Source organism: Suncus etruscus, chromosome 9 (assembly GCF_024139225.1).
Source record: "Suncus etruscus isolate mSunEtr1 chromosome 9, mSunEtr1.pri.cur, whole genome shotgun sequence".
In the NCBI taxonomy this organism is placed as follows: Eukaryota; Metazoa; Chordata; class Mammalia; order Eulipotyphla; family Soricidae; genus Suncus; species Suncus etruscus.
In genome coordinates this window covers 6,396,302-6,420,788 of record NC_064856.1, presented here as the reverse complement: position 1 = coordinate 6,420,788, position 24,487 = coordinate 6,396,302, and the positions used below count along the sequence as shown (strand labels likewise).

General features: G+C 45.0%; 1 protein-coding gene and 1 non-coding gene across 2 annotated transcripts in view; both read right to left on the bottom strand.

The window, feature by feature from the left end:
* TMEM230 (transmembrane protein 230) overlaps positions 1-24,487 on the bottom strand; it is a 768,807-nt gene that overhangs the window by 704,899 nt on the left and 39,421 nt on the right. The window lies entirely within an intron of this gene.
* LOC126019769 (U6 spliceosomal RNA) lies at positions 10,205-10,311 on the bottom strand. Its single transcript, XR_007499393.1, has one exon. It is a non-coding gene; the product is annotated as a U6 spliceosomal RNA (small nuclear RNA).

Below are 24,487 nucleotides of genomic sequence, written 5' to 3'. Positions count from 1 at the left end.
GCATACCGGGTGTGGCCCAAAAACAAAAACAAAAAACAAAACCCCAAAACCTAAATATTCCAAAATAAAAACAGTAAAAATATATTATAACATATGTAATATAACATATTTATGTATATGCATACATATATATGTATGTTTGTGTATATATATATATATATATATATATATATATATATATATATATATAAACTCTGATTATTGGGGGGGATGACATATGCAGTGATGTCCAGGGCTGACTCTGGTTCTATTCTCAAGGATCATTCCACATGGGCTGAGGAATTAAAGTGCACCTGAAGTGCTGGGGATCAAAGCCGGGACAAGCTCAGACAAGGCAAGCGCCTTACTCACTGTACTGCCGCTCTGGCCCCAATATACGCATATACAGGGCTCCTTCCTTCCTTCCTTCCTCCCTTCCTCCCTACCTTCCTTCCTACCTTCGCTCCTTCCTTCTTTCCTTCCTTTTTTTTTTTTTTTTTTTTGTTTTTCGGGCCACACCCGTTAGATGCTCAGGGGTTACTCCTGGCTACGCGCTCAGAAATTGCCCCTGGCTTGGGGGGACCATATGGGACACCAGGGGATCGAACCGTGGTCCTTTCCTTGGTTAGCGCTTGTAAGGCAGACACCTTACCTCTAGCGCCACCTCGCCGGCCCCTCCTTTCTTCCTTATTCTTTTTTCTTTTTCCTTTCTTCTTTTCTTTTTCTTTTTCTTCTTTTTCCTTCTTTTTTCCTCTTCTTTCTTTTTCTTCCTTCTTTTTTCTTTACCTTTCTTCCTTCTTTTTTCTTTTCTTTCTTTTTCTTTCCTTTCTTCTTTCTTTCTCTTCTTTTTTCCCTTATTCCTTCCTTCCTTTCTTCTTTTTTTTTTTTTTTTGGTTTTTGGTTTTTGGGCCACACCCAGTAACGCTCAGGAGTTACTCCTGGCTATGCGCTCAGAAGTTGCTCCTGGCTTGGGGGACCATATGGGACACCGGGGGATCGAACCGCGGTCTGTCCAAGGCTAGCGCAGGCAAGGCAGGCACCTTCCCTTTAGCGCCACTGCCCGGCCCCCCTTCCTTTCTTCTTTTTCTTTCTTTCTCTTTCTTTCTTTTCTTTTTTTTTTTTTTTTTTGTATTTACTTTTTGGTTTTTGGGGCCACACTGGCTAAGCACTCAGAAATTGCCCCTGCTTGGGGGGACCATATGGAACGTCGGGGGATTGAACCACGGTCCTTCCTTGCCTAGCACTTGCAAGGCAGACACCTTACCTCTAGCACCACCTTGCCGGTCCCTTTCTTTCTCTTTCTTTCTTTTTCTTTCTGTCTTTGTTTTCTTTCTTCCTTTCTTTTTTCTCTTTCTTTTTTTCCTTCCTCTTTTTTCTTTCTTTTCTTCCTTCCTTCTTTCTTCTTTTCTTTTTTCTCTCCCCTTTTTTCTTCTTTCTTCCTTTTTCTTCTTTCTTCTTTTTCTTTCTTTGTTCCCTTCTGCCTTCCTTCCTTCTTTTTCTTTCTTTCTCTTCCTTTCTTCCTTTTTTCTTTCTTTCTCTCTTTATTTCTTTCTTATGTTTGTTCTTTCTTCTTCCTTCTTTTTTTTGTGGGGGTCACACCTGGCACTGCTCAGGGGTTACTCCTGGCTCTACGCTCAGAAATCGCTCCTGGCAGGTTCGGGGACCAGATGGGACGCTGGGATTCGAACTACCGTCCTTCTGCATGCAAGGCAACGCCTTACCTCCAAGCTATCTCTCCGGCCCCTCCTTCCTTCCTACTTCCTCCCTTCCTTCTTCCTTTTTTCTTTGATTCCTCTTTCCTTCCTTCTTCCTTTTTTCCTTTCTTCCTTCCTCCTTCCTTCCTTCCTTCCTTTCTTTTTCTTTCTTCCTTCCTTTCTTTCTTTCTCTTTCTCTCTTTCTCTCTGTTTCTTTTTTTTTTTTTTTTTTTTTGGTTTTTGGGCCACACCCGGTAACGCTCAGGAGTTACTCCTGGCTATGCGCTCAGAAGTCGCTCCTGGCTTGGGGGACCATATGGGACGCCGGGGGATCGAACCGCGGTCCGTCTCCTAGGCTAGCGCAGGTAAGGCAGGCACCTTACCTCCAGCGCCACCGCCCGGCCCCTTTCTCTCTGTTTCTTTCTCTCTTTCTCTGTTTCTTTCTCTTTTTCTTCTTTTTTCTTTCTTTCTCTTTCTCTCGTTTTCTTTCTCTTTCTCTTTCTTTCTCTCTCTTTCTTCTTTTTTCTTTCTTTCTCTCTTTCTCTCTCTTCTTTCTTTCTCTTTCTTTCTCTCTTTCTCTTTCTTTCTCTCTTTCTCTTTCTCTCTTTCTTTCTCTCTTTCTCTTTCTCTCTTTCTCTCTTTCTTTCTTTCTTTCCTTTCTTTCTGTCTGTCTTTCTTTCTTTCTTTCCTTTCTTTCTTTCTTTCTTTCTTTCTTTCTTTCTTTCTTTCTTTCTTTCTTTCTTTCTTTCTTTCTTTCTTTCTTTCTTTCTTTCTTTCTTTCTTTCTTTCTTTCTTTCTTTCTTTCTTTCTTTCTTTCTTTCTTTCTTTCTTTCCCCCACTCTCAATGAAGCTCAGGGGTCATACCTGGCTCTGCACTCAGGGCTCACTTCTGGCAGTGATTAGGGGACCTTATGGGAAGTGGGGGCAAACCCAGTTAATCACATGCAAGACAAACATCCTACACACTTTCTATGGCTCCAACCCCATGAATACTTATGAAATGTAAGAAGTTGTATATCAACTTTCAAAGACTCAAAGATATAAAACACCAGCATCCCACATTGTGTGTCTAAAACTCAACTATGAATAACTTTCTAAATCACAGTGCTTTAAATTTAAAAAAAAAAAAAGTAACAACAAAACTTCCAAGGGCTCATGATGTGCATGTTGTGGCTGGGTCTTTATGTTGGCCCTGACGCGGCCTTGAACGAGGCAAACAGAAGAGCTGATAAGGCAGATATATTGCTGGTTTATTATAAAGATATGGCACCAACTCTGACTTGTGTATTCCAATTTAAAAAAGGAAAAAAAAAAAAGAAGGAGCTGGCTGGGGACGTGGATGTGCGGGGCGGTAGAGGGGGGATGGGAAAAAATAAAAATAAAAAAGGAAAAAAAAGAAGTAACAGGGGTCAGAGAGATGGCATGGAGGTAGGGTGTTTGCCTTGCATGCAGAAAGACAGTGGTTCGAATCCTGACATCCCATACAGTCTCCCAAGTCTGCCAGGAGCAATTTCTGAGTGTAGAGCCAGGAGGAACCCCTGAGAGCTGCTGGATGTGGCCCCCAAACAAAAACAAAACAAAACAAAACAAAAAAGTAACCTCTGGTTTGTTGAAGACATGGTTATTTGCTAGTATTCACACACACATACACACAAACACATATGCCTTTTCTTTTTGGGGCCATACCCAAAACTGCTCAGAGGTAACTCCTGATGCTGCTTAGGGACCATATAGGGTATAGGAATTGAACCCAGGCCAGCCACCTGCATGCAAGCCAAACACCCTATACACACTAGTATGTCTCAGTCACAAACATAGGCCTGTCAATGGTGAGTTCTAGTAAAGAAAACATTGTACAAATGTATTGGGAGCATGTTTTAGGACCACACCAGGATGCCACGGTTCTAATTGCAGTGGACCTCATACAAACATCTTTCTCCATTATTTCTCCAGTCCCATAATTTTGCTTGCTGTTGTTACTTGCAGTCAAATCTAATTCTTTCTTTTCTTTTTCTTTTTCTTTTTTTTTTTTTTTTTTTTTTTTGGTGGGGAGGTCACTCCCGGCAGCGCTCAGGGGTTACTCCTGGCTCTACGCTCATAAATCTCTCCTGGCAGGCTTGGGGGACCATATGGAATACTGAGATTCGAACCACCTTCTGCATGCAAGGCAAACGCCTTACCTCCATGCTATCTCTCCGGCCCCAAACCTAATTCTAATTGACCTCACAGAGACACGAAATTTATTTTGATCATCAGCTTCTAATTACACTTCTTTTGAGGGGAGGGGCTTGGGGACCACACCTGGCAGTGCTCAGGGGTTACTACTGGCTCAGAAGCTGCAGGCTTGGGGAACCATATGAGATTCAGGGGGCTGAACCCAGGTTCGCTGCTTGCAAGGCAAACACCCTACCCACTATGCTATTGCTCTGGCCCCTAATTGCACTTCTTTATAAATATTATATCAATTCTGTTTCAGACTTGATACCACACCACTGGGCTTTCAAATTAGATACATTTCAGGGATGGGGCGATAGCACAGAGGTACAGCATTTGCCTTGAACGCGGCCAACGCATGATGAACCCCTGTTCAATTCCTGGCATCCCATATGGTCCCCTGAACTTGCCAGGACCAATTTCTGAGTGCAGAGCCAGGAGTAACCCCTGAGCAGTGTCTGGTGTGACCCCAAAACAAAACAAAACAAAAATTAGATGTGTTTCTCTTCATAGGTGAGGATTGAAGCACCCAGCAATTAATAACTCTGTGTCTTTATTCCAGGTACTTCTGTTAGAAGATTAGACATTTATAATAAACAAAGGATTAGTTTTATTTTATTTTTGTATTTTTTTGGTTTTATCCTATGGTGCTCAGGGGTTACTCCTGACTCTGTGCTCACAAATAGCTGCTGGCAAGCTCGGGAGACCATATGGGATGCCAGGATTCGAACCACTGCCCTTCTGCATGCAAGGCAAATGCCCTACCTCCATGCTAACTCTCTGGCTCCAAGTTGACTGTCCTTTTTTTTTATTTTGTTTTTTGGTACACACCTGGAAATATTCAGGGATTATTTCTGGCTCTGCACTCAGGGGTTACTCCTGACAGAGTTTGGGGGACCATATGTGTTAACAGAGACCAACCATAGTTGGCCACATGTAAGGCAAATGTCCTACCCACTGCACTATCACTCCACTCCTGGACAGGTATTTTTTATATATTTTTTATTGAGACCATTATGAATTATAAGTCCTTCATAGTTGTATTTCAGCCATAGAGTGACAGTGAATTAGGGCCATTCCCATCACCAGTGTTGACCTCCCACCACCAAAGTTCCAAACATGCATCCCGTACCTCCCTCCTTTGCCCCCTGATCTACCAGTGTAATAGGTCCATTTTGTATGTAGCTTGTTATTAATCAAGGGTCTTTTAATCAAGGCTCTTTTTAATTTTATTTATTTATGTATTTATTTTTTGGTTGTTGGGTTACGCCCGGCAGTGCTCAGGGGTTATTCCTGGCTCTACGCTCAGAAATTGCTCTGGCAGGCTCGGGGGACCATATGGGATGCCGGGATTTGAACCATCATCCTTCTGCATGCAAGGCAAAAGCTCTACCTCCATGCTATCTCTCTGGCCCCAATGAAGGGTCTCTCGATTGTACTGTAGTTGACTTTGCTTTGAGAATTTTTTCCTCACCCAATAGACCTGAGCCATCACATTTTTTTCTTTTTCTCAATTTGTATAAATATGAGGTAAAAACAAAGTAATTCATCTCCCAAGGTTCTATGAAAAAGGCAGGAGCCCCTATCTAGAAGACATAAATAAAATTAAATAAAATTCAGGGGGGGGCAGTGTGGCAGTTTGTTGTTGTGTGTTTATTTTTTCCATAGGTGCAGCAAACAAACAAGAAATACCCTTGGCCTAAAAATTAAAACCAGGTGTCTCTACCCATGAAGCATACTGTCATAAGATTGAACATAGGCTCTGAGCATACTAATCGTCCAACCCCAAGGTCTTCAAGGTCCCAGGAAAAGTTCTACTCAGTCGAGGTTGTTAGAGTCAGTCTTCTGTAATTAGAGATCTTGATTTTTGCACAGATCCTATGTTGAAGCTGGGGTACTGAACAGGTTTAATTCAGTGTTGGTTTTGAGCCATGAGGAATGATGCTCAGGGGCTTCTCCTGGCTTGGTGATCAGGAATTGCTCCCTGTGGTGCTCAAGGAACTTTGTGGAGCCAAGGATCCAGCCTGGGACTTTGGTATGCAAAACAGGTGCTCCGGCCCTTTTGTACTGAAGAAGTAAGTACTGCAGGGCCAGAAAAACCATTTGCCTGGGCCTCTCTCCCAGAAATTCGTAGATTTATTTTTCTTCTCAGCCAGGGCTCAAGGCCAAAATCATGCCTAAGGGTGTATGATTGGGCTGCTATAAGCTAGGCAGCTCTGATTTTCTGACTATCGTTAATTTTTTTTATTTTTATTTTATTTGGTTTTTGGTTTTTGGGCCACACTTGGAGGTGCTCAGGGGTTACTCCTGGCTCTCTGTTCAGAAATCACTCCTGGCAGGCATGGGGGACCATATGGGATGCCGGGATTTGAACCACCTTTGGTCCTGGGTTGGCCGCTTGCAAGGCAAACACCCTACCATTATGCTATTTCTCCAGCCCCAATTTTCATATTTAAAGGGTAAGATTCCCCTCCCCACCAAGAATGAAGTAAGGGCCAAAAATAATAGCTCAAGGGTCTGGAGTGTGTGCTTTGTTGTGTTTTTGTTGTTTTTTTTTTGTTTTGTTTTTTGTTTGTTTGTTTTTGGGCCACACCTGGCAGCACTCAGGGGTTACTCCTGGCTCTATACTCAGAAATTGCCCCTGGTAGACTCGAGTGACCCTATGGGATGCCAGGATTCGAACCACCGACCTTCTGCGTGCATACAGGGCCTTACCTCCATGCTATCTCTTCGGCCCCGGGAGTGTGTGCTTTGTATGCAGGGTCCTGGAGTTCATCCCCAGCACTACACTGGTTCTCTGAGCACTGCCTGAAGACATTCTCTAAGTGTTCCTCAAAAGTCCCCCAAAGTGGCACCAACTGGAAAGTAGTATCCAAGAACGAACTGTGTGTGGTCCATAGCCAAAAAAGAAAAAGAGCAAGGGGGTTGGGGGAACTCAGGGACTTGGAATCTTGGAATGCTCACCTTGCAAGCATAGGTCAAGAATTCAGTCCCTATGAGGCCGAGAGACTGAGTAGTATTTGCCTTGCTTGCAGCTGTTCAATCCTCAGACCCCTATATGGTTGTCCAAGCCCTACTAGAAGTGATCCCTGAGAGCAGGGACAAGAATAAAGCAATTCAGGTGTGACAACCTCCCCAAATAAAGAGAACTGTTCCACTAAGCACAATCCTGGGGATCAGACTGTAATCCCTAGTGCCACTATTATTATTTCTATAGCCAACATGTATGATCACTACAACAAAAGAGTGTGACCCCCCCCAACAAGCTGCTGCAATTCAAAACACAAAAAAGAGAGAGAGATGAGGCCAGAGAGATAGCATGCAGGTAGGGCGTTTGACTGGCATGTATAAGGACTGTGGTTCAAATCCCGGCATCCCATATGGTCCCCCGAGCCTGCCTGGAGAGATTTCTGAGCATAGAGCCAGGAGTAACCGCTGAGCGCTGCCGGGTGTGACCCAAACACCAAAAAATAAAATAAATAAAAAGAGAGAGATGTATGAGCAGTGGAGCCAAGAAGTGAGATCTCCAGGTCAGCTTGTGTGTGTGTGTGTGTGTGTGTGTGTGTGTGTGTGTGTGTGTGTGTGTGTATGAAAAGTATGTGAAGACACACTTCAGTTGACAGCACACCAGGTGTAACAGTACTGCAACATGTTGTGTGAAACTTTGTACACACTGCATCTGGGGGTCCATGGAACTCCCGACATTACAACAAAGCCAGCAACAGTGAAAGAGAAGTCAGGATGTTGAGCACGACACCAGGTCAGAAATGGGTGCATCTGACCCCAGCCGTTTGAGGAGTATACCAGGGGAATCATTTGTGTGTGACTGGAAGAAGATTTCGGAGGTCTCTTTAGTGGGTAAGATGCTGGGCATATCAGGTGGTGTTCAGAGGCTATTCCTGTTTCTGTACGTAGGAGTGATCCTGGACAGTGCTCAGGGGACTATTTGTGGTGTGGGTGATTCAACCTGAGATGGACCTCATGCAAGGCAAGTGTCTTACCTCCTATATTATTTCTCTTGCTTGTTTGGGTTTTGACTTGTTTTGTTTTTTTTCTGAAGCCTCCCAGATCAGGGCAGACGGGCACCTCCAGTGATTCTTAGCCAACCAGGGTGGCAATTCAACGAAAGGACCCAAGGATGAGGTGCAGGTCCAGCAGTACCAGAACCACTAATACAGGGCTTAGGGGGCTCCAGAGCTCTATTCAGCTGCGCTTGAAGAACCATGTGCTGTTGGGGATTAAACCTAGGTTAGCTGCATGCAAGGCACGTGCCCTAACTCCTAAACTTCAATATAATCTCTTTGAGCCCTTGACTTACTGTTTTTCTTTATTTGGGGGGGGGTATTTTTGGGGTCACACCCAGCGTTGTCAAGGGTTACTCCTGGCTCTGTGCTCAGAAATCACTCCTAGCAGGCACAGGGGACCATATGGGACGCCGCTATTCGAACCACCGTTGGTCCTGGGTCAGCTGCTTGCAAGGCAAATGTCCTACTGCTGTGCTATCTCTCCAGCCCCAACTTTTTCTGTTTTTCAAGAAATAGTCTTCTCTGCTTCCTGTCTCATATGTGCAAAACACTCCAGAACTGAAGGACAAAGAAGTATTTTCAAGGACCAAAGATATATGGTCTAAGGCTTACTCACAGCTTATCCCACCTTGATTCCTGGCACACAATGTGGTCCTCTGAGTCCCACCAGGAGTGATCCTTGAAAACAGAGTCAGGAGTAAACCCTGAGCAAATCAGCATTCAGCCAAAATGCCAAAACCAAAACAAACCACACAAAAAAGCAGCATTTTCTGTGCTCTGGTGGGACAGGAGGTTTCAGACTTCTCCGGGAAGAGTGTTTCCACCCCGACTGGGTAGAACAGAGGCCACAAGCCAGTCCCTGAGGCTTGGCCAGCCAGTGACAGCCCTGTCCAGGAGGCAGCCTGCCAGCATGGAAATGATGTGTCACTGCGGTGTCTGGCCCTGGTTGAGGTCATCATGACAGGGCAAGATGCTGAGATAACCCATCCAGGCCCTGTGGGGATGTGGTGCACGCACAGAGCTGGGAAGGGCCGAGCTGACTGCTGTGTGGGGGGAGGGATCCCACAAAAGGCTTTTTCTTTTCATTTAAATACCATAGTTTACAAAGTTTATAATACAATTGTTTCTGGCATTCAACGTTTGCACCAATCCCACTACCAGAGTAACATTTCCTCCACCAATGTCCCATTTCTTTTTTTTGTTTTGTTTTTTGTTTTTTGTTTTTTTGTTTTTGGGCCACACCCGGCGATGCTCAGGGGTTCCTCCTGGCTGTCTGCTCAGAAATAGCTCCTGGCAGGCACGGGGGACCATATGGGACCCCAGGATTCGAACCAACCACCTTTGGTCCTAGATCGGCTGCTTGCAAGGCAAACACCACTGTGCTATCTCTCCGGGCCCTAATGTCCCATTTCTTACCCTCCCTCAAGCCTGCTGCCTTGGCAGTTACAAAATAATTTATTTTTATATTGCTTGTTATAACTAAATGGCTAGTGGAATTATTCAAAATGTACTTCAGTGGGGCTGGAGAGATAGCATGGAGGTAAGATGTTTGCCTTGCATGCAGAAGGATGGTGGTTTGAGTCCTGGCATCAAATATGATCCCCTGAGCCTGCCAGGAGTGATTTTTCTTTTTTTAGACTATTCAATTATTTTATTTTTTTTTAAACAATTACAATAGGAGCTGGAGAGATAGCATGGAGGTAGGGCTTTTGCCTTGCATACAGAAGGACGGTGGTTCAAATCCCGGCATCCCATCTGGTTCCCCCGTTCCTGCCAGGAGCGATTTCTGAGTGTAGAGCCTGGTGTTAACCTGAGTGCTGCCGATGTGACCCAAAAACAAAAACACAAAAAAATGATAATAATTGTGGCAGGAGAGATAGCACAGCGGCATTTGCCTTGCAAGCAGCTGACCCAGGACCTAAGGTGGTTGGTTTGATTCCCAGAGTCCCAAATAGTCCCCTGTGCCTGCCAGGAACTATTTCTGAGCAGATAGCCCTGAGCACCACTGGGTGTGGCCCAAAAATAAAAACAAAACCAAAAAATTACAATAATTTGAGGAATCAGTATGTTAAATTTTTTTAACTTTTTTTTAATGGGTAAATTGGAGTATTTTATCGAGACATTGAGCACTGTATATGCTATCCAGTGTGATTGAGCACTGAAGCGTAAAATTAGGGTGCCTACCCTTTGTTTCCAAGGACCATACAAAGGACCACTGTAGACAAAGAAGCTGAAGGGTTATTTTATACCTGGTAAAATTAAGACATATTGTTTTTGTTTTTGTTTTATTTTTTAAATATGGAACGCTTCACGAATTTGCGTGTCATCCTTGCGCAGGGGCCATGCTGATCTTCTCTGTATCGCTCCAATTTTAGTATATGTGCTGCCGAAGTGAGTACAAAAATATATTGTTAATAATCACTGCAGTGGAAGTCCCTGACTTCCAATCATATTCTGCACCTGGTTCTGTGGACGAATACGTGAGGACATTATTATAGTCCTTTGAAGTCCTTTGTAGTTGATTGTATATCTGTTCACTCTAAACTACTGTCCGCTGTTATTGGTTTCTTTATGTTTTAATGGAGAGTGCAGCTTTGTGTTGTCCCCCTTACACTTAATTTGAACACTTCTCTTTATATGCTGGCACCTCTGGTGTTTGGGGTTTCTACCATTTCATTTGCTGAGTGATCACATAGAGTGTTGGTGTGTTTTTGTTTTGGGGTCACACCCGGTGCGCTCAGAGATTTATTCTGGCTCTGTACTCAGAAATCACTCCTGGCAGGCTCGGGGGACCATATGGGATGCCGGGATTCAAACCACTGTCTTTCTGCATGCAAGGCAAACGCCCTACTTCCATGCTATCTCTCCAGGCCCCACCCCTTTTTTCTTTTTTTTTTTTTTAACATTTTAATACAAATCTTTGGAGTGATTTCTGAGTGTAGAGCCAGAAGTAACCCTTGCATGTTGCTGGGTGTGACCCAAAAACCAAAAAAAAAAAAAAAGTACTTTAGTAAAAGAGGGCCCGGAGATACAGCACAGCGGCGTTTGCCTTGCAAGCAGCCGATCCAGGACCAAAGGTGGTTGGTTCGAATCCCGGTGTCCCATATGGTCGGTCCCCCGTGCCTGCCAGGAGCTATTTCTGAGCAGACAGCCAGGAGTAACCCCTGAGCACCGCTGGGTGTGACCCAAAAACTAAAAAAAAAAAAAAGTAGTAAAAGAAAATTTTTGAAATCTCACAGTGGGGTCATGAAGTCGTTGTCTGAAAGTTTACTAAACTGTTGGCTCCTATATGAACCTTCTGTGTTGTTTTTGTTAGCTTCTATGCTACTTTCCCCACCCAATTTAGTATGCTATTGGGATGTCAGTTTTGAGGAATTTGAAGTTGTGACTGTGCATTCCAGGAACTAACTCCAGGATTTGTGGAGCTGGGCTGAAGTGCTTACAGGGAAACAGCTCTAGGACATGGCTGTAGCTGCTGAGACTTCTGAAAGTATGGTGGGTGTGGGATGAGGAGGGAGCCTGTCTCTAGTCTAAGAACACCCCAGAGTTTTCACCCCCAAAATTCGTGTACCTCGAATTTTTGTCAGTTTGATGTCTCTGTAGAGATTAGTGAAGCAGTGAAATTGGCTCATTGACATGGTGGCAGCTGTGGGGAACAGATGTGACTGTTGGGAGTTGGCAGAGCCAATAGTTGGCCTATTTCCCTCCTAAGGGAGAAAGCAATGTTTTGTTTTTGCTTTGGGATCATACCTCATGGTGCTCAGAGGTTACGCCTGATCTGTGCTCAGGAATTACTCTTGGAAGTGTTTGGGAGACTATATGGGATGCCTAGGATCAAGCCCAGATTAGCTGCATGCAAGGCAAATACACAACCCTCTATGCGAGGGCCCAGAGCGATAGCACAGGGGTAAGGCGTTTGCCTTGCATGCGGCCAATCAAGGATGGACTCCAGTTTGAATCCCAGCATCCCATATGGTCCCCTGAGCCTGCCAGGAACAACTTCTGAGCACAGAGCCAGGAGAAACCCGTGAGCGCACCAAGTGCGACCCCAAAACAAAAATGCACCAACACTCTATTGGATCATTCACTCAGCAAATGAAAATTTGAGAACAACAGATCCTCTCCCCTGCAGCCTGACCTCCTCCTATTCAAGGTCAGGGGTGTGACATGCCAGGAGAGAGATTCAACCCAAACAATCAGTGAATCACAAGCCGGACTTCAGTCCTGAGCCCCAGTCATTAGCCAACACCTCACTTTAGGTCACTTATTCCAGAAGTATCCCCCTTATGTGGTCAGGGCACAGATGAGGGCCTCTGTTGTATCTTCCTGCCCTCCTCCAGACCACACTCATTTCCTGGTCTCTAAGAGGCCAACACAGTCACTTTGCTACATTTCACAATGGGCTCCTTGTGAGTTCTCAATCCTGGTACCCCATCTGGTCCCTGAGAACTGTCTTGAACACAGAGCCAAGAAAATCCTTGAGAATCATCTGGAGTGGCTTCCAAACTCAAATAAATAATAAATAAATAAGGAGAAGAGATAATATAGCTGGTGGGGCACTTGCCTTGCATGCAGCTGACTTGGGTTCAATCTCCAGCATCCCACATGGTTCCCAGAGGGCCACCAGAAGTGATTCCTGAATGCAGAACTAGGAATAGCTCCTGAGCACAGCCAGATGTACCCCCTCCCAGAAAAGGAAAGGAATTACTCCTGGTGATGCTTGGGGAAACCATATGGGATGCCAAGAATCAAACCTGGTTCAGCCTTGTGCAAGGCAAGTGTCCTGCCTGCTGTACTATTTGCTCTGGATATTTTCTCTATTTTGTTTTATTTATTTATTTATTTATTTATTTATTTATTTATTTATTTATTTTGGGGGGGAAGATGTCACACCCAGCAGTGCACAGATCTTACTACTTTTTCTCTGCTCCACGATGACTTCTGGCAGGGCTCAGGAAGCCGTATATGGTGCTGAAGATTGAACCAGGTCAGCTGCAGGCAAGGCAAGCTCCCTAACCCCAGTACTATTGCTGTGACCCTTTTTTCCTTGGTTCTACACTTGGGAATCACTCCAAGAAGTGCCCAGGGAACCTCATTTGGTGCCAAGGATCAAACCCAAGTCATCTTTATCCACTATACTATCTCTCTGACCTTGGCTTTCTTACACACATATATAATCCAGTAGGCTAGAGCATAAACAGCTCCAGTCCCACCCAATATTCCATGGAACACTACTTAAGTAAATATTAGAAGTGAGGGGGCCTTGAGCGATAGCACAGAGGTAAGTACACGGCCAATTTTGGATGGGCCTGGGTTTGACTTCCAGCATCCTCTATGTTAATGTTTCAGAACAGTTATTAGGTGCTATCCTGCCCTGGGACCTCTATTCAAATCTACCATGAAATCTTTGGTTTGCTTGAGTGTGGCTTCTGTCTCTCAGTGATTGATATCAGCCCTTCCCTCTCCCGTCTTGGTGTGCTTGTGTTCAGGTGCCACCACCCAGTGCTTGTTACCCACCCTTCTGTGGTGCTTACCAGCCTATGCCCTGAATCCTCATTATTCCCACACCTATGCCCACAGCATATTTGCAAGAGACAGGACCAAGGACAGAGGCATGCAGGGAGCCCAATATACACACTTTCCCTGCAGCATGGCTATCACATGGGAAGGGGTAATGGGGGCATTTCTCTGGTTTCCTTGGACAACTGAGTTCCAGGCAAAGAATGCTGAAACAAAGACTTGAATTCAGTGGCTTTGAAGTGGGGTTTGAGAGTCTTGCTCCCAAATGATGCTGGGGGAGGGGGGTGACAAGCCTGGGAGTGCATTCTGGGTCAAGTGCTGTGTTGATGAAGGAAAGAAAGAGGTCTGCCCTCTCCTCTCCTCTCAAGGAGACCAACTCCAGCTCTAAGAACCACTTCTTCCTTGGATGGAGTATTAGTCAGTGCCTGGCCCAGACAGGAGCCAAGCAACTCTCCCAGCTTCCTGTCAGCAGCTTTGGCATCTAGATGGAAACAGTTCAGCCAGGCTCCAGATTTATGGTCCTTCTGTAGAAACAAGCAATTAACCTTGCAGAAATGGCACGGGCTGTGATGGGTCCTTAACTCACCATCACACCCAGTTTTAATGAGGAAGGGGGATTTGTGTGGTCTTGCCCTGTTGACAGAGCTAAAGAACTATTTGCAACCACTGTTGAAGGGCAGGTTCAGAAGGGAAGGAGACAGTGCTGACTACATTTCATGAAATCAGATTTTATTGGACAGCCATTAAGGTTCACATTATGGAATGGATTTCCTCCACGGCAGTGATCAACTATTTGGATATAGTATCTAGGTAACCATGGTCATTCCTTATCTACCTTGTGATCCAAATGATGATTTTTCAAGAAGTGGGCACCAAATTGAATATGTTTGTCATGTAAAGTTTCGTAGATTTGCATCAGAAAACTGATTGCCAGGAGAGATGGAAGCCTGGAAAAGCACTTTAGTTTGCTCTAGCTTGCTTCTACTACTACAACCAAGGTGGTTTAAAAAAACAGAAATTAGGGTGCCGGAGCAATAGCTCAGCGGTAGGGTGTTTGCCTTGCACGAGGTCAACCCAGGACGGACCCTGGTTCAATTCCTGGCATCCCCTATGTTCCCGGGAGTCTGCCAGGAGTGATTTCTGAGCACAGAGCCAGGAGTAACCCCTGAGTGCCACCAGGTGTGACCCAGAAACAAAACAAAACAAAAAACAAAAACAAAAAAAAAAACACCAGAAATGAATTTTCTCACAATTCTGGAGGATGAACATTTGTGTGTGTATGTGTGTTTTTTTATTTGTGGGAGTAGCACCCACTTTGCTATTCATGGCTGTGTGCTCAGGGATTATTCCTGGCATTGCTCAGGGGACTTTATATGGTGTGGGAAAGCAAACCAAAGTTGGCTGCATTCAAGGCAAGTGCTCAACATGCTGTACTATCTCTCCAATGGCAAATTTCCTCTTTTTATGGTTTTTGTTTGTTTCTTTTTTGTTTGTTTTTGGGCCACATCCGGTGTTGATCAGGGTTACTCTTGGATATGTGCTCAGAAATCGCTCCTGACAGGCTCGGGGTGGACCATATGGAATGCTGGGGATCAAACCCAGGTCTGTCCCGGGTTGTCACATGCAAAACAAATGCCTTACCATTGTGCTAAAGCTTCGGCCCCCTCCTCTTCGTTTTCTTTTTGTTCTTGGGTCACACCGGCAGCACTCAGGGGTACCTCCTGGCTCTATGCTCAGAAATTGCTCCTGGCAGGCTCGGGGAACCATAGGGGATGCTGGAATTCTAATCACCTTCTTTCTGCATGCAAAGCAAACGCCCTATCTCCTTGCTATCTCTCTGGCCTCACCCCTCTTTTTCTTTTAAGCACACTTTGTTAAATTGGACTTGAGCCCAGCATTGTTCTCAGTAGTGCTCAGGAAATCTTGGAATGCTGAGGGTGGAAGCTGGGCCTCTCCTGCACAGAACAAATACGTTCAGACCACTGAGCTATCCCTCTCTCCTTGACCATGTTATCTTAACTATAACTCTTCTCCCCAAGACGCATTTTAATATCCTGGGTGGAGGAAGTTGGGGTTGGGATTTCTTTCCTTTTCCTGTTGTTGTTTTGGGTCACACCCGGCGGCAGCGCTCAGGGTTTACTCCTGGCTCTGTGCTCAGAAATCGCTCCTGGCACGCTCGGGGACCATATGGGATGCCGAGATTCGAACCACCTTCTGTCCTGAATTGGCTGTGTGCAAGACAAATGCCCAACCACTGTACTATCTCTTCGGCCCCTGGGGTTGGGATTTCAATGTAGATGTTTTGAAAGTCTGATTGTTTTGAAAGCATCTAGTTTTCTTTTTTTTTTGGGGGGGGGGCACACCCAATGGTGCTTATGGCTAACTACTGGCTCTGCACTCAGGGATCAATCCTGGCAGGGCTCAGGGGACCATCTGGTCATATGAATGTATGAGATTAAACCTGGGTCGGCTGAGCACAAGGCAAGCAACCTGCCTGCTTTATTATTGCTCTTATAATCTTTTTTTTTTCATTTATACTTTAAATAATTTATTATTTAGCTAAAGAACCATGATTTGCAAAATTCACAGTTGAATTTCAGACATATTTCAACACCAATCCCACCACTTGTATCAATTCCCATCTGTCACCAGTGTGTCCATACTTCATCCATCATTTCCCACCCCTCACCTCCAATCCCAAACCCTGGCCTGTCACCTTAGATCTCATGTTTTCAGTGTTGTTGGGATGGCCTCTATGAGTTTGTCAGTTCCCAGCATCCCATATAGTCCTCCGAGCCTGCCAGGAGTAATTTCTTTTTTTTTTTTCCCCTTCCAGTCCCCAGGAGTAATTTCTGAATGCAGAGCCAGGAATAACCCCTGAGCACCACCGGATGTGGCCCAAAAAACTAAAACAACAACAAAAATGGACTCAGGAGTCAGAGATCACTTAAGATGCTGAGCACATGCTTTACCTGCAGGAGACCTAGGCTCCATCCTGGCATGACATGGTCCTTGAACATTGCCAACAGTGACCCTCCCAATACTGAGCCTGGGGTAGCCCCATGAGCATAACTAGGTGTGGCCTCCTAAATAATGATTGATTCCTGGAGCCTACTTGGACTCTGATATTCAAAAAGAGGAGAAGGGTGAGGCTGGTGCCATAGTACGATGGGCAGGGCACTTGAGTGGGGGTGATCCCTGAGCATAGAGCCAGAAGTAATTCCTAAGCACCACAGGGTGTGGCCCAAAACCAAACTAAAAATTTAGTACATTGGAGCTGTAGAGATAGGACAGGGTTAAGGTACATGGTGGTTTATTTCATGGTGTACATTTCCTTGTATATGGTTGACCCCTGGTCATTCCCTTCACTTCATCTAGTTCCTCAAACACTACCAAGAATAACCCCTGAGCACCACTCTGTATGGTGGACCAAACATCCCCCCAAAAATGATAGAGAGTAAATTAGAATGGGCCCCAGTGGACCAAAGTGACAGCACAATGAGTAGGACATTTCCCTTGCAAGTTGTCAACCTGGGTTCGATCCCATATGCTCTACCGAGTCTGCCAGGCATAATTTCTAAGGGCAGAGCCAGGAGTGACCCCTGAGCACTGCCAGTGTGGCCCCAAAACAAAAACAAAACAAACAAAAGAACAAAGGCACCTGTTGGACCTTAAAGAAACAAGGCTAAGTGGCCGGAGACATAGCATGGAGGTAAGGCGTTTGCCTTTCATGCAGAAGGTCATTGGTTCAAATCCCGGCATCCCATATGGTCCCCTGTGCCTACCAGGAGCAATTTCTGAGCATGGAGTAACACATGAGCACTGCCGGGTGTGACCCAAAAGCACAACAAATAAAAAAAAGAAAAAAAGAAAAAAGAAAAGAAAAGAAACAAAGCTAAGGGGCCGGGCGGTGGCGCTGGAGGTAAGGTGCCTGCGCTAGCCTAGGACGGATCACGGTTCGATCCCCCGGCGTCCCATATGGTCCCCCAAGAAGCCAGGAGCAACTTCTGAGCGCATAGCCAGGAGTAACCCCTGAGCATCACAGGGTGTGGCCCAAAAACCAAAAAAAAAAAAAGAAAAAAAAAAAAAAGAAACAAAGCTAAGACGGGGCCAGAGCAGTGGCACAGGTGGTAGGGCTTTTGCCTTGCATGCATTAACCTAGGACAGACCTCGGTTCGATCCTCCAGTGTTCCATATGGTCCCCCAAGCCAGGAGCAATTTTTGAATGCATAGCCAGGAGTAACCCCTGAGTGTCACCAGGTGTGGCCCCCCTCCAAAAACTGCTAAGGGAACAGAAATCAAGGAAACTGGTGAAGTTTCCTTGCACGCGGTTGATCCAGAACAGACCTCGGTTCGATCCCCACCGTCCCATTTGGTCCCCCATGCCAGGAGTGGTTTCTGAACACAGAGCCAGAAGTAACCCCTGAGCATCACCAGGTGTGCCCCCCCCCAAAAAAAAGAGTATACTTGCATTACACATGGACAGCTCACATGAACACAGACTGGGAGAGAGGACAGGGTTAGGGGCTTGCTGAGCATGCAACAAGCATGACTAGGTGTGACCTCCTGAGCACAAAGCCAGGACTAGCCCCTAAGTATCTTCAGGTGTGTTCTCCAAACAAAAAGAGTTAAGGCTTATCTGTAGAAACTAGAAACACAGGCTGCAGGAGGAGCAGGAAGGGCAGGAAGCAAAACGCTGCACCATCAGAAATCCAGGTGCCAGGCAAGCTTATTTTTCTCAGCTTTTCTTTTCTTTGTGTTCTTGCTTCTCTCATTCTTCTTTTCTTCTTACTCCCTCTCCTCGCCTTCTCAAGTTCCCACTCTGCCAACTGAATTCCTCTGCTCTTGCATCCCTTGGCAGTAGATGCCTGCAGACTTGTGCTGGCTCATAGGGACTCTGAAAGGGGTTTATTTTCAAGAAATTTTGGGTGTGTGTGTGTGTGTGTTCAACTGTTAAACATACTCATCATTAAAATTTAAGTGATACAAATGAAAGATAAATGCATTCTATTAAAAACAGGTAATAAATTCTCAAAACTCATCAATCCCTAATGAGGTGCTTTACTGCGTTTTCCATTAGCAATGCTCCAGAGACTCAAAGAATCTGTTGGATCGGTGTAATAGAAATATTCTAGAACATTGCCCCATTGAGTCACTGTTTCCAACTCTTTCTTCAATGATCTCAAGTTGGTAGATTGAAACTGGCCAAGGCAGGAATATTGACATCACAGAAACTGGTAAACTATGAATCACATCTTGATTTGTTGTTAATTGTCAAAAAGTTAAGACAGTAATGATAAAAATGTTAGTACTGCAAAGCAGACTTAAAAATATTGGGGCCGGTGAGGTGGCGCTAGAGGTAAGGTGTCTGCCTTGCAAGCACTAGCCAAGGACGGACTGCTTTTCGATTCCCCGGCATCCCATATGGTCCCCCCAAGCCAGGGGCAATTTCTGAGCGCTTAGCCAGGAGTAACCCCTGAGTGTCAAATGGGTGTGGCCTCTAAAACCAAAAACAAAAATATATATTGGGGGCTGGGGTGGCAGATGAGCATATGTGCATATGTTTTTGCATGAGGCCCAGGGTTAATTCCAGGCACTGCAGGGTCCCCCAAGTAACACCAGGTGTGGCCCCAAATAAACAAAACAAAACAAAATGTGCTTCATTTGTGGCTGGAGAGATGATACAAAGACTAGGGCATTTACCTTGCATGAGACTGCCCATAGTTTGAGCCCTGGAACCACACATGGTCGCCTAAACTCACCAGGGGTGATCCCTGAGTAGAGACGAGAGAGTAAGCTCTGAGCACCACTCGGTCTGATCTCCCCAAAACAAAATAAAGTAAAAAGGTGTTTTCCTTAAAGACAAATTGCATGTTTTTTTTTAAGTGAGAGGCTGCAAATTTACTAGTGTCCATTCATGAGTTACTTAACAGTTAATTGTTTTAATAATTCTGATAAACTAAATCCTTTTGTGTTAAAAGTTCTTTTTGTTTCAAGAAGTTCATGGTAAATCAATTCTTACACATCTGAAAATTTTAAGGATATATTAAAACATCCTAGAAAAAAAAAAAAAAAAAAAAAAAAAAAAAAAAAAAGGTGTTTTGTTCTCATGTTCCTAACCCTGTTTCTATACTTCTCACTGCATATGTTTCCCTGAATACCATCAAAAGTAGTGATCATTAAGCACTTCTGTATTTGACTCTCCACACCCTTAAAAAGTGCCGGAGAGATAGCATGGAGGTAAGGCGTTTGCCTTTCATGCAGATGGTCAGTGGTTCGAATCCCGGCATCCCATATGGTCCCCCGTGCCTGCCAGGAGGAGCGATTTCTGAGCGTAGAGCCAGGAGGAACCCCTGAGCACTGCTGGGTGTGACCCAAAAACCAAAAATAAATAAATAAAGTAAGCAACACAAATGTCCAAGAATAGCTGACTAGATACAGAAACTTTGTGGGGTTTTTTGGTTTGTTTTGTTTTATGTTTTTGGGTTTTTTTTGGTGGGGGAGGGTTTGGGTCAGACCCAGCCAGCACTCAGGGGTTACTCCTGGCTCTATGCTCAGAAATCACTTCTTCAGGCTCGGGGGACCTTATGGGATGCCAGGATTCAAACCACCATTCTTCTGCATGCCAGGCAAACACACTACCTCCATGCTATCTCTCTGGCCCCTGGATACAGAAACTTTGGTACATACCAAAATGGAATATTATTTGGCAGTAAGAAAGGATAAAGTGATGACATTTGTTGCTACATGGAAGGACCTGGAGATATTATGCTGAATGAAGTTAGTCAGAGGTAAATACTGACACATATGCAGGATATAAAGATACATAATAAATGCAAATATCCAAAGACATTGGAATAATGAGTATCCACAGACACAACAAACAAGATCATGAGAATTGGCATTCCGTAGGAAACATGCCACTTGAGGGGATTGGTGCATAGGACAGGAGGATGCAACAGTCGTGGCAGAGGGAAACATTCAACCAAGAGGATGAGGTGGTGCTGGAAGGTGGTGTTATGTATCAGCAACAGTACGTAAACCACGTGCAAAACTTTATATATTTATACATATATATATACACACAAATATATGTATAAATATTAAAACGAACCTCTTGTAGAAGCAGACTGGTGAGAGGCAAATGGTAGTAGGGGCAGATGTGGTAGATGGGGGGAAACAGACACTGGTGAAGGGATTATTGTTGAAACACTGAATGCCTGAGACCCAGTCATAAGTATCTTTGTCATTTCATGGTGACTATATTAAAATAAATAAATAAATACAATAAAAAATGCCTTACCTGGGGCCAGTGAGGTGGCGCTAGAGGTAAGGTGTCTGCCTTGCAAGCGCTAACCAAGGAGGGACCGCGGTTTGATCCCATGGCATCCCATATGGTCCCCCCAAGCCAGGGGCAATTTTTTTTTCAGGGGCAATTTCTGAGCGTTTATCCAGGAGTAACCCCTGAGCATCAAATGGGTGTGGCTGAAAAAAAAAAAAGCCTTACCTGTAACATTTGCATTGACAACAGTTGTTGGTACAGGCTTGGGTATAGTAGGTCAGAGGTTACACACATCATTAGAGTGGGGTGGTGATGCACCAGAGCTGCCTTTTGCATGCTCAGTGAATGTCTGAAAGGGATCAAACTTCCAACCTCAAAGGCACTTTTAACCAGGAATCGTCCTCCCAGTCTTGCATCTTTGTCACACATGCTCCATCATAGAGCTCCATTATAGAGCCACATTCCAAGGACCTCACAATCAACTAAAAATTCCACTTTCTAGGGGCTAAAGCAAAGACATAGCAGATAGGGCTTGCATGCAGATGACCTGGGTTCAATCCCCAACAAACTCTAGGTGCCCCTGAGTATAGAAGGAATAACCTCTGAGCACTGCTGGGTGTGTCCTAAGAAGAAGAAAAGCCCACTTTCTGTTTCTTTCCCTTCATTGCTTTGCTACAGTGATGCCTGAGTATCACACAGACAATGTAAGGTTGCAGAGCTTACACACATGACTGCTGCTTCTGGAGAGCACAAACTTCATCCTGGTGTCAGGAATCACACACAGCTGTATATCCAGGCTTATACTCAACATATAGGGCAGCACTGGGAACCAAATTTAGGGCCTCAGGTTCAAAGTTATAAAACAGTGGGTAGGGCATAGGTTCGACTCCCAGTATCCCATATGGTCCCCCAAGCACAACCAAGTGTGATTCACAAGTGCAGAGCCAGGAAAAACCTCCCAAGATGGTTGGTTTGGCCCAAGAGCCAAAACCCAAAAGAAAGCAGAAGTTAGGGCCTCTGGCCTGTAAAGCAATTGCTTTACCACTGAGCCACCCCTGCATGTCATTTTTATCAGTGGAATGAGTAATAGGTACATGCCTTTATAGTTTGTTTAGTTTGGGGGCCATATCTAGCACTGCTCAGGGCTTGCTTCTGGTTCTCCATTCACCCACGGGTCACTTCTGAAGGCTTGGGAAATCATATAGAGTGCCAGGGATTGAATTGGGCGGGGGGGGGGGGGCTCCCAAAAATGGTAACTATACTCTTACTCTAGTCTAGAGTCCCAGTAAAAGCTTTGAGGGGACAGAGAGAGGACTTAAGGGCAGAAGTGCCTGTTTTCACATGTGGGAGGCCTGGGTTGGGGTGGGAGGTCCTGGGCATACCACAAACAACCTCCAAGCAAAAAAAAAAACCAAAAAACAAAAAACAGGAGTAACCCCCTGAGCACTGCCAGGTGTATCCCAAAAGACATCAAGAGAAAAACAACAAAAACAAAATGTTTTATTTAGAAAAAGAACTTGAAAAGCACCAAGCAAAGGAAGGCTTGTTTTGGGACCACACCCAGCTACACTCAGGGACCATTCCTGGTAGGGTTCAGGGGATTAAGAAGGGTGCTGGGGAACAAACCCAGATCAGATCTGTGCAAGACCAGCGCCTTACACACTGTACTGTCTCCCTGGCCCCCAAGGCAGGATCTTCACAGATGAAGGAATGATCCAGGCAGAAAGGCATCAAGGAGAGAGCCTAATGGGAAAAGATAGTCCGGCGATACTTTCTCCAGGGGCTGAGTGTGAAGATAAACAGTCTGCGACCTCTCTCTGGGGTCACAATGTACAAAGGTACATTTACAGTTCTGAGAAATCCCCTGTTCTAAACAAGACAAATAAAACCAGCCTGGCCCCTAGCCCAGCACTCCCAGGTGTTTTAATCTTGGAACTGGTTTCCTGCCACACCTAATAGCATCCTCAGGAAGAGGCCATTTTTGGTAGATGGCTTCCAAGAATCTGCCTTTCAAGGGCTTCTCCTTTCACTGAGACCAGCTGGTCAACAACATCTACGTTTCCTGCCATTTCTCCTCTTGATCCACAGAGTTATGTGTAAGGTGTCCTGGAAATCTGCTTCTCAAGTTCTCTTTTCTTTCTTCCAGAACACATTTCTTTTCTTTTTCCTTTGTCTTTTCTTTTTTTTTTTTTCTTTTTTGGTTTTTGGGCCACACCCAGTGATGCTCAGGGGGTTACTCCAGGATATGCGCTCAGAAGTCGCTCCTGGCTTGGGGGACCATATGGATCGCCAGGGGATCAAACCAACCACCTTAGGTCCTGGATCGGCTGCTTGCAAGGTAAACACCGCTGTGCTAGCTCTCCGGATTATAACATTTCTTAGCTATACCAGAATACAATTCTTTTTTTTTTTTTTTTTTTGGGTCACACCCGGCGGTGCTCAGGGGTTACTCCTGGCTGTCTGCTCAGAAATAGCTCCTGGCAGGCACGGGGAACCATATGGGACACCGGGATTCGAAACAACCACCTTTGGTCCTGGATCAGCTGCTTGCGAGGCAAACACCGCTGTGCTATCTCTCCGGGCCCCCAGAATACAATTCTTTTGCGTGGAGGAGGTCACACCCGGAGATTCTCTGAAGTTACTCCTGGCTCTGCACTCTGTAGACATTCCAGCAGTGCTTCCAGGACCATATGGGATGCCAGGGATCAAACCCGTGTAAAGCCAACATCATACCCACTGTACCCACTATACTCTCTGGAACCCACTCCCACTCCCTCATCTTTGGTTAACCTCCTCCCCAGTGTCTCTAAAGCAGGGGCCCTCAAATTTTCTAAACAATGGGCCAGTTCACTGTTCCTCAGACTATTGGAGGACTGGACTATAGTAAAAACAAAAATTATGAACAAATTCCTATGCACACTGCATATATCTTATTTTGAAGTGAAGAAACAAAATGGGAACAAATACAATACTTAAAATAAAGTAAAATTAAATCAACAAACTTACCAGTATTTCAATGGGAACTATAGACCTGCTTTTGGCTCTACACTCTGGAATCACTCTTGGTAGTGTTCAGGGGACTACAGAGGGACCATAGGAGATTCCAAAAATCTTCTGCATGCAAGACAAATGTCCTGCATTTGTACTACATTATTCTCTGACTTTAATTCTTTAATTCAATGATTTCAGGCTCTGAAGTAAATTTCAATATACTTTTTGATTATGGGTCACAACTAGCAATTCTCAGGACTTACTCCTTGTCTCTGCTCAAGGGTCACTCCTAGAGGGGTTGGGGACAGACCATACCACCATACCATTGAACTTCGGCCTCTAGCTAGCAGAGTGCATGCTCCAGCCTTTTTGCACTCTTTCCAGCCCTCCAGAACCCAATTTCATAAAACTCACAAGGGTATCATGTAGATCAGCTATCTCTGTCTCTGTCAGACAGCACATCAAACCTGATAGCAACTGAGGAGCCAGAGCAATAGTTCAGTAGGTATGGTGCTTGCTTGCATGTGGCCAGCCTGGGTTTGATTCCCAGCACCATCTCCCCCATAAAAAAAAAAAAAATACCCTGGTAACTAAGTCATTTTTTGTTTTAAATTGAGCTGGGCCTGAGTTCAGTATTAGGCAAGAACTCCTGTCCTTGATCTAAACCCTAAAGATAAGAACTGCTGATTCTCAGTTAATCCTCCCCTCTTACTTACTCTGGTTAGGTTTGTCAGCTACACAGTGAGCCAGAAACTCTATTGCAAAATGCAAAGGATTGAACC